Genomic DNA, 12,117 nt, shown 5'->3' with positions numbered 1-12,117 from the left:
TAGATTCTAGGTTGAAGTCTCCCGTCTGTATTAACATATCAGAAAAGATCAAGATATGTTGCCAACTTTTGGGCTTTGGTAATATTTTTAATCTCATACGTCAGTTAGTAAGTAAATACATTTTATTTAAAGTAAACAGATATGTACGCGATAACAGACAACATTCATCATGTAACCATGTTGTGTCATGTGTTCTATTGTTTGTCTGTTTGTAATTTTTATTTTTAGCTATGCCGTTGTCAGCTTATTTTCGATTTATGCGTTTGACTATCCTTCTGGTATCTTTCGTCCCTCTTTTCAAATACTTATAAAAAAATTAAAAAAACATATTTTGGATTTCTGACCGTTCGTGCCCCATGCGGCATACACCTATATGGTCATTGAATGTGGAAACCACCAATCGCTGACATTTCATAAAATACTAACAAACTATAAAAGCTTTTTAACTACTTCATTTGACATATTTGAAATGATTGTTTTATTGATCCTTGAACATTTATAGCATCAGACTTAAGATTGAGGGTATCTTCAAAACGACAACAATCAAACAATACGAATATATAAACCAAAAACTAGAGGTAATAACATATACAACTAACGTCTGCAGGAGTTCACTTTGTAATTTTCAGCAACATCTACAGGTTACAAGCTATCTTCACCGATACATATATGTTGCCATACATCTTCAACTACACCTAGAGGTCGACATACCACCTTTAACGACTTATACAGGTCGCCAAACCATCTACAACGACAGTTTTAGGTCACAATATTATCTTCAACAGCCTGTAGATGTCGTCAAAATCCGTCTACGACATCTCAAGATCGCCTACCATTTTCAATGCCATCTAAATATAGCAAGGTTATCGTCAACTAAATTACGAGATCGTCATGGCAAGTTCGCCTTAAAATATTCAACGAAATCAAGAGGTAACCATGCCATACAATGTTTTGCGACATCCAAAGGTCACCATGGCTCCATGGGCACGTATAATGAGTAATTTTCTAATTCTAATTTCAACTCTGTAATAGTAGGTTTGTTGGTAATTGGTAATTGTAATGATAATAAAACAGTCGTTTGGGAAACCAAACCTGTAAGTCTTATTTGCATTTAGTTATTTTCCAATGTATACCAATCATCAAACTTATACTTGTTTGGCTTTATAAATATTTTGATATGAGCGTCACTGATGAGTCTTATGTAGACAAAACGCGCGTCTGGTGTACTAAATTATAATCCTGGTACCTTTGATATCTATATTCATATTTCTGATTTAACTGTCTGATCATTCGGAATAATTATAATTATGTGGAGAAATTATTTTTTAAACAACTATCAGTAATGCTTATATAAATTTTTCGTCAAGATTTCATTTCATCAGGTTATTCAGACTATCGTTCATTTCCTCCAAATTACCATCAAAATGATTAAAATATGTTTATTTTATAAGTACAGAATTATTTAACGTTTTCATTCTTATTATCAAATGTGAACACTCTGAAAGTATTTTTTTTTGTTATCTTCGTCAGCTAGATATACAGCAAAGTAACAGCCAAATGTAGAAAAATGCACTGTCTATACTGGTATCTGGCCAAATTTTAGCCAAAACATGTTTGTTTCACTTTGTGGAATTTGTGCGCCGGCAAGGGTAAATAAAAGTCATTGCAGATGCAAGACATAGTATGTTATTGTTCTATGATATGCCATTATGATATATTTCTATCATGAATTAGAAAATACCAATTTTTGTGATCTTTTCTTCTTCATTTTGCCGATTGCACTTCAAATTATTTATTATGACATAATACGGTATTTTTTCAGTTTTAATTCGCGTATGATTTAAAAATTTTCTAGTAAATGTAGGTTCAGTGAGACATGCTATCTAGAATTCGAAACCATGCAGTAAATACAACAGGCTGGTCCTCTATCTCCAATATACGGGTATCTAAGATGTCCTTTAAAGGACAGGGAACAAGTCTTTCAATGTAGGTTTTTTGATTGGTTTAATCAAAATGCTTTGGTTAAAAAAAGTACTGCCATATGTAGTTTTACAATTGAACTTCAACAGTGCGACAGTATTTCATCCAGCAAAAAGAAGATTAGTAATGTTCTGTTTGCAACACAATTGTCTCATTCATGTTACATAATTTATCAAATAGCACTAACGATATTTTTCTATTAACAATTGATGTTTCATAGGTTTGAAGGTTGTACAGATATAATATATATACAAGTCTAAACAACGTTCCAACCTATGATTGCTTTGGATTTTTTTTACACATGTGCAAAAATGTGCGAAAATGTGCGAAAATCCAATTTCAAACAAAAAGAAATATATATGAATATGAAATGGAATGAAGTTAGGTGATATATAATCGCCATCGTGGCGGGATGAGCATGCGTTTCCGAAATGTTCCTTACATAGACATATAGGTTCAAAAATCACAATTTTTTAGGTAAAATTGTAATCAATACATTTCCATGTCTTCATATAGATTGTTAAAACAGTTTACAGTAAGTAAATAAGTAATTTTTATTATAGTGACATGTGTAAAATATCAGTTCAGTAAAGTTCAAAATACATATTACATACACAACAAGTGTGGAAATAGATGAGTGTGGAGAGTATGTTTGGATGTTTGACAGTGTTTTATATGACAGAAGGAGTTCTGTGCTTTTCCTATATGGTGTTATGATATTAATTGTGTTAACTGGGACACTGATTGCATTAATTACCAAATGATTACGATAGAATATGTTCCACATCTTTGATTTTGGATACATTTTGTAGCAAGGAGAGCAACACATAAAAGAAATATTTGTTCGTGTATTTTTGTCTTTAATGGGAGATGATATCTGAGAACATGATATAGGGAGCCTGTAATTCAGTGGTTGTCGTTTGTTTATGTGTTACATGTACATATTTTGTTTGTATATTAGTAAGCCGTATTCTCGTTTGAATTGTTTAACATTGTCATATCGGGGCTCACAATGCGATATGAGCTTCGATCATTGTCAAAGGCCATTCGGTGACCTGTAGTAATTTTTGTGTCATTTTGGTCTCTTGTGGAGAATTGTCTAGTCAATTTAAAATCATAAAACGTATTTCGTTTATCACGGATTTCAAACAAAATAATGAAAACAAAAATACATTTGTTAATATAATGATTATCATTGAGTTTCTGTAATCAACATCAGTGTGAAATCATTATGCAGAGACTCCAAATACACCTGCAGTGCTTATATGAAACCTTGGTCGGTTGGTTTCTGTCAAATTTGTTTTTCTAATCGGGTTTTAAAAACCATTATTTAAGAATTGAATGCTTCTTTTTGTAACTTCATTGGGATTTAAAAGCGTAGTCCGAAGTATATTCGGAAGCGCTTCAATCTAAATATGTGCACACGGTCAACGCTTTTACAACCCCATGAAGTTACAAAAAGAAGCATTCAATACTTATAATTACATTTCTTTCAACTAGGATCATAAAAACACGGTTTTTATCAAGTTTTTATTTAATTTACATGTGCACGGTGCACTTTATTGTGGAACCTCGTGTCATCATGAAGGATAAATTTTATTGTGTTATGAAGTTGATTAAGGAATGACACGAGATTGCAATATAGCCAATCAGAATAACGTATTATAATGAAACATACATCTAATGTAATTATTTCTTCATGACAATGGTTTAAACTTTGTTATACATTATGTAAGATGTTGTAAGATTGGCAATGACTAAATGTTATCCTCTGTATGTTGTTGTAAGGCCCTCAACAATGAGTCAGATTCATGTTTTGTTTTCATAGTGGACATTTACGACACCCTTATGTTATTTGAAAGAGACACATTTCAGAAGTAAAACCGATCCCAGGATTATTTTTGGGTTTTAAAGTGAAAAAAAAACAGATATCATTTTTTTTTACCAGAAACAAAAGGAACAACAACCATAAAATATAAATTTTAATCTTTGACCAACCTGATGATCAAAGTTTAGTTTCTATATTCCACAAAACAATTATATTAAATGGGAAAGAAGTGAAAAAAGTGTTTTGTGATAAATGTATCACCCCATTAAAGGGCATTTGAAGTATACAAATACAAGAAAGATATATTTAATTTGAATACCAAATATTCATATGTCTCTTATTTAATTGTTAAACAAATTTTAGTTTGAATATTTCTTTCTTATTCGTGTCACTTTTTATATATATCATCACAGCAACAAGCTATTGGAGTCCTTGCTTTTGATTTAAACGTTCTCCTGAAACAAAATAGTCCCATAAAAATGTGCTCCAGAATATTCCGGACTGGACGGCAATTTCAAAATTGGGCATGGTGAGTGTGTCCGGAATATTCCGGAGTGGTCGGAGTCCGGATCCGCGGTGACTCCGGAATATTCCGGACCAGTCCGGACTATTCCGGAGTGAGGGAATCGGGATTTTTCAGGCCGAGGTCCGGAATATTCCGGAGTTGTTCGGACTATTCCAAAGTGAGGAAATCGGGATTCACGTTGGGTTCGGAGTAGTCCGGACTGTCCGGAATATTCCGGAGTGATGGAACCAGGATGCAGGCGGAGGGAATCGGGATTCAGGCGGAGGGAGGATCCCCTGATGATCTAGACGGATATAAGAAAAACTCTGGATAACAGACAGGCGGAGGGAGGATCCCCTGATGATCTAGACGGATATAAGCAAAACTCTGGATAACAGACAGGTCATAAAAAATGGTGAGGTGATGGAACTATACACTATATTTACATTGGTTAAAATTATCTGAATAATAAAAATAGTTTCCAAGATTCCTTTATAAAACTATTTAATCATCACATGCAAATGGCAAAAGAGGTGTAATTAAACGTGAGGAAAATGATTACATTTTGCAGATCACAATTATTTTTTTCATTTCATTCTTGAATATAAGGAAACCAGTTGGAAAAAAATCAAATTGATTATCATAGAAACATGAAATAAGAGAACAAACATTTTACTTCAGGGGGTTTGGTTTGTCCTAAACAAATATTCTGGTTCCCAATTTCATGAAAGAAATTTCTGACTGAAACAAAAAATAACATAATCTCCCCCCATGAAGTTTAAGTGATTGCTACCTTACAATAATCCAGCACGCTATTGTGGCATTTGACTCCTTAATCAGTCAACTAGGATCGCCAATGTTCTCCCGACCACAAAATAGCCAAGAGTGATAAAAGTGGCGTTAAACATAAACAAAAAATCACTCGATATGAAAATAAATTAAGATAGGGCTTTTTACATCAACGGAATATTAGGACAAAATTAGACAATACAAAGTTAATATAACTTTATGCTGCAAATTAATTTACAAGAAGTTAAGTCGTCATTGACGAAGAGTTCACATCATAATTCATCCTTATTTTATAAAACTAAAATGCATTTTTAAATTTGCGTATTCTTAAATTACAGTTAGTTTTATTACAAACATTTGATTTTTTGTGTTTTACTTAAGAACTTCTCTGAAATGAATGACGAGTCAAACCACAAAATGTGCATCACTGCCTTATTACCTTGACCATATAAACTTATCGTAGATAAGACGCGCGTTTCGTCTACAAAAGACTCATCAGTGACTCTCCTGAGTTACAAAAGTCTTAGTATTTCAAAAATTCTTTGTATTCAGCTATTTTATAATTATGATCATATCAATGATGCAGTAGCAACATATTTTTTTTATGTTACAAGCAAAATTACAAATATCGTACAAATATAGTTTAACATACGATTCTCACTTTAATAAGATTTTTTTCAAAATAAGTACCCTAACGGTTTTCGTTCCATCAAAAAGGGATTATCAACTTATAATCCGAGAAAGAGATTCAAACGGTCTACAACGGAAATTTAGCACATAAATAGGATACACGAACCATTTATAATCACCTTTAAGTTAGTTTAAACAATTGAATATTTAGTTGAATCTATGCAACTTCCCTTCAATTTTAAATTTCGTTTATTATTTTGCTAATATGTTTAAAAATTGGCTTAATTCCATAAGTAACACAGCCAACGCTTGTTATATCCTGTTTCAGCAAATGTTATCTAAACTTCATTATTTTTTCAATTAATTCTTTACAGTTAAAATGCTATATACATCTATAATTGAAAGGTTTGAAATAAATTCAAAATACGTTAAATGTTGAATAATAATTTTCACTGTCTTCATACATTTACGATCAACAATTAATGTAAAATGCTGGTTCGTGTTTTAATTGGTTATCTAATGTAAATAATGTTAAATCGGTTTTCAATTTCATAGACTTTTTAAAGCAATATAGAAGTTTGCAGGCGTAATCATTACGAATACGATTTAGAAAATACGATAAAAAATTAAGCAGTATGATTAGTTTATAAAACGTAAGCCATTATAGTAGAAAACATTAGAAGTGAAAAATTGTACATTTTCTATAATGTTTTACACTGCAAAAGAATATGACTTGGTTATATGATAGACTTTAAAATGAGAAATTATTTACAGTTATGTATTGTCATATTTCATATCACAATATTACATGCAGAAAATATAGATAAGAGAATATTCCCCTTATATATAAAGAATGGCGTCAGATTGGATGATCCGTATCATTCTATACAAATTGGACGATATAGTTTAGTATTATGTGGATTATTGTGTACAAATGAGGCGCAATGTACAGCGTCCAGTCTTTCACGTGCAAACTTCACTTGCAGATTGCACAAACATGTTATTTCGTCAGAAGTTATTGACAGTGACACAACGCTTGTTTATCAAAATGAAGGTTAGTATTTAACTTTTATAGAAAATGGACTTGTAAATGTTAAAAACATTATATGACAATACAAGACTGAATGAAAATACATGTATATCAAATCTCAAATGAAAATAATCGGAAAAGAAAACAAAACCTAGCTGATACATAAACAATGTCCAACAAATTATATCAGAAATAAAATAATATTTTAAGCTTCCGAAAGATTTTCTGGATTTATCTTCATCAGAACCGCTGATTACAGAATATTTGAAATTCAAGGATATATAGAACCTGTCAGTTTGCACCTAATTGAAATGGTACATATTTTTTTACTTATGTCATGTAATTCATAGAATGTTTGTTATGCCTTTTTTTCGAATGTTAGTTTGTCATTCGACTGCTATTATATTTCATAAGCTTATTAACTACTTTCATCCTTATACCCTTTAGAACAGACGTTAATTTTATTCATCTGAGTATAAAAGTATGGAACTCGCTGCCTTTAGGTTTTTTTTTTCTTACATATACTGTAAAGCTTATTTCCAACATTTACTGTTAACTAAAACAGAAAAATACATAGTATTACGAAAACATGCATTAAGTTAATTTAACTTTTAAAAACTCCTATTTTTGGCTTTGTAGATTTTTTGATAAAATATATAAACTTTGTTGTGCCTTATTAATTCTAGTATCATGCAAGTCTATCTTGTTTTTCATATCGAACTATTCATATAATACGGTTTGAAACATGAGTAAAAAGATTTAGTTTTATTTTCTACAATGACAGGAAATTGAGAATGGAAAGTATGCTTACAAATTTAAGTCTTCGACATTCTGCGGAATTGTGTTTCAACACTGTTCGCAACAAAAGTGTGTAAAGTCTGGCCTTACATCTGAGAAATGGTGACAGCTGATCACAAAGTGGATGACACTTTGCTTTTTATTTCGTTTTCGAGTTAATTTTAGGTTATTTTAAGAAGTTGTAGTTTGGAAGTTTCAAGTATGATTTTAATTATACAAGTTACTGTATATGTCTTCTGAATTTGAGTTGTATCGGGTTTTTTTTTGTATGGTGATTTCTATTAGTTTTTATGTGGTGTTTAATACTCCACAAGTTTGACTGCTATGTGATGAAATCACAACAGTAGCGTTTTCACCAATTTTGTGGATTGGAAGCGGGATGCCCTGGTCAGAATAGTTGAAATGGGTTTCTTATTCAAAATACTCGGTTTTAGATCAGTTGATCCTACTGTTCGCTAAATTTCCTGTCCTGTTATTCCAGTTACCGGGACAACTAGAGGAGGGCTGAGAAGTAACAACACTTATTTTTGTTATCCAACTGAGTATTCACAACATTTGTTGATTTGTTATTCCACTGGTACAGCCCAAAACAGTTTATGAACGGTTTACACAAAACTGGTTTTTTTTTCATTTTTACAGTGACAACTAAAAGAGGTTGCGAATCAACAACACTAGCCTAGTTCTGCTACTTTTAGTACATAGGTTTTTTTTTACGAACAGTTGTTGACCTTTGAATTCTTATTTGAATTAACGTTTTTAGGTTTTATAAAAACAGAGGATGTAGTATGATTGACAATGAGACTGCTCTCCACCAGAGACCAAATGACACAGAAATTTACTATAGATCGACGTACGGCCTTCAACAATGCTCAACGCCCATATCACATAGTTAGCTTAAAAGGCCCCGACATGACAAATGTAAAACAATTAAAACGAGAAAACTAACTGCCTAATTTATGTATAAAAAATGAACGAAAAACAAATACATGTATGTTAAATATCAACAAACGACAACCACTGAATTACATGCTCCTGACTTTGGACAAGCACATGCATGCAGAATGTTGCTGGGTTTAACATATTAGCGGGATCCCAACCCTCTCATAACTTTGGACAGGGATGTATCAGTACGACATAAGAACGAACTATAAACATTAGTTGAACAAGGCTCAACTTATTAGATGGAAACAAATAGAAATACATCTAACAAACACACAGGGTGGACGGGGCCGTGTACTTGTATATCCTAACAACAAAAATACATTGTACTGATCTGAGAGTACTCGCGAATACTGACAGCTAGTTCAAAGGCCCTAACAACTAATAAGAAAAGCATCAAAGACTAAATTATCAATCCGTACACATCCAACATCCAAGAGATTTAGTGTAGAAACTTCATAAAAAGTCAGATAAAAACATGCCAAGATATCTATTTACTCGAGGAAAATACAATACTGTTATGTTACAACATAAGCCAATCCTTTGGTCAGAATGGCTTATAGTATTTTTTATATGAAGTAAATATGAATTATGTTAACAATTTCTTTCAAACCTTCTTGTATCTTTATTCAAAAGTAATGTGCAACAAAAGAACAAATTATTTCACCATTGAACACCGTTCTTATGAAAATAATCATGAAATAATTGACGACAACGATGTCAGAGCGTTTTTAAAAAATAATTTCTCCACATAATTATAATTATTCCGAATGATCAGACAGTTAAATCAGAAATATGAATATAGATATCAAAGGTACCAGAATTATAATTTAATACGCCAGATGTGCGTTTCGTCTTCATAAGACTCAAAAGTGACGCTCAGATCAAAATAGTCATAAAGCCAAACAAGTACAAAGTTGTAGAGCATTGAGGACCCAAATTACATAAAGAAAATCCTTAGTTTGTCAAAAACTTCAAAGTTTTGTCAACAGGAAATTTATGGAAATGACAATATAATTGATATTCATGTCAACACCGCAGTGCTGACTACTGGGCTGGTTATACCCTCAGGGACGAAACATCTATCAGTAGTGGCATCGATCCAGAAGTGTGAAAAGTAATCAAAGGTACCAGGATTTAAATAATTGTTTTACATTCATTTGATGTGTTTGCGTTTTGATTTTGCCATTAAAAGTGAACTTTCTGTTATGAATTTTTCTCGCATTTCGGTAATTACATTTTTCCACTTTTCCGTGGAAAGACCTATTGCTTTTCTTCTGATTATTTTTTTTTCTTCCGCCTTTTTTGTTTTTCTCGCTGTATTGATGCTTCGCAAGATGTCGCTGAGATATTTGGAATATGATATCGTACAGTTTGTACATATTTGTTACATTCGGAGAACGTGTTTTTCAACAGACTCTCGGCATTCAAATGGGAACCAATTGTGTCCCTCTTCTTGCCGAATTGTTTCTTTGTTTTTATGAGGCTGACTTCATACAGGAACTTCGTAGGAATAAAGATAAGAAGTTAGCAATATCCTTTAACTCTACTTTCCGCTATAAAGATGACGTTCTTTCACTAAATAATTCAAAATTTGGTGACTATGTTGAACGCATCTATCCAATCGAACTAGAGATAAAGGATATAACAGATACAGTTAAATCGGCTTCATATCTTGACTTACATCTAAAACTTGACCATGAGGGTCGGTTGAAAACAAAACTTTACGACAAAAGAGATGATTTCAGCTTTCAAATAGTGAACTTTCCATTTCTAACTAACAACATTTTAGCAGCACCTGCATACGGGGTACATATCTCTTAATTGATATGATATTCCCGTGCTTGCATTTCCTATCTTGATAGAAGGTTACTGCTCACAAGGAAGCTATTAAACCAAGAGTTCCATATGGTGAAGTTGAAATAATCATCCCTTCGTAAATTTTACGGACGTCATCACGACTTGGTTGACTGTTATGGAATAACCGTTTCACAAATGATATCGGATATGTTCCTAACGTCATTAATACAATCCCCTTCCCTTTCATGAATGTGACCTACCGAATTAGACTATTTACCGGATTTGTCATTATATAAGCAACACGACAGGTGCCACATGTGGAGCAGGATCTGCTTACCCTTCCGGAGCACATGAGATCACCCCTAGTTAATGGTGGGGCCCGTGTTGCTTATTCAGTAGTTTTCGATGTTGTGACAGGTGTTCTGTTGTTTGTCTGTTTGTCTTTTTCATTTTTAGCTAGGCGTTGTCAGTTTATTTTTTATTTATGAGTTTGACTGTCCCTCTGGTATCTTTCGTCCCTCTTTTGTACGCTTTTGTAACTAACATTGCGTAGCCGAATACTTTTCCATTTAATAGTTATCCCCCCCAACACTGTTTTTTTTTTTTTTTTTTTTTTTATTTCTGAAACTTCGCAACCGTATAAAAACCGACAAATTTATTTTTCTGAATTGGCCGTTATATCCTCAGGAGGTTTTCGTTAAATTTAGACCGAAGCCATATAAAGATACCAAATGAGAGTTATTTCCCCCTTTGTATTTGATGTAAGTTAAATGTATATGTAACTGGAAAACCATAAACGATAGAGGCCTAGAATCTTTGGATTTGAGGTTCTTGGTAAAACAAAATGAAAATGAGGTAAAGGTCAATGTTCAAGATTTTGATTTTGGCTTCTTATCACTTATTTTCAGAATCTTATAACATATCGACAAAATATTTTCACAGAATTTTTAATTGGGACATGTCGTAACACGTAAATTTTAGTTGAAAGTGTATGTAGACATTTAATAGGAGTTGTTTTCTCTTTTATATCTAATATTAGTCGTATGTAATATAACTCATTAACAATATATAGTAGAGACCTAGAGTTTTTTTATTTGAGACCCTTGTTTCATGACCTTGAAATTGTAGTCGAAGTCAAAGCTTGATTTGACGTTCTAGATTTTGACCTTTGCTTTGAATTTTAATTCATACATAATAAACCTATTAGACTTTGTGCATTAGGTTGCAAGTCATATGACCTTGAAACAATCATCTGGAAATTACCTTTTGTAAACCGGAAGTAACATTATTTGTATTTATTTATTGTAAAAGTATTTAGAACCATATATTTTTAGAATCCGTGTCAAGTTAACTATCAAATGAGAAAACAAAAGGTAATCATTGGGCACGGAAAATTATATTTCTAGCATCAAAATATACCGTATCGGATGGAATAACCTTCAATTAAATAATTAGTTTTTAATTATGTTATTTTTCTTTTTACTGTTCAGGTTAAGGTGGTACCTAACACTACAGGGAGATAACTCTGTAAAGTCATCTAAACGTTTTAATTACGTTGGGATCTTAAGGGAAAATTAAGCTTCTCAATTATCAAAATTGGTGTTTTTCAAACTGCTATATAAACAGTGTATTTTTTCTGACAAAACGGTTGGTTCAAAATTTTTGAAATTTTTATATTTTTGTTAAATGGTCAAAGTAAATACTTTGTCAAAATGTTATTAAAATCAAACGAGCCAAATTTATCTTAGTGAAAGTGTTAGGTACCACCTTAATGACAAGTTTTGTATCAATATGTAGTGGTATAATATAATATTATTT

Source organism: Mytilus edulis, chromosome 10 (assembly GCF_963676685.1).
Source record: "Mytilus edulis chromosome 10, xbMytEdul2.2, whole genome shotgun sequence".
NCBI lineage: Eukaryota > Metazoa > Mollusca > Bivalvia > Mytilida > Mytilidae > Mytilus > Mytilus edulis.
This window is presented reverse-complemented; position numbering follows the sequence as displayed.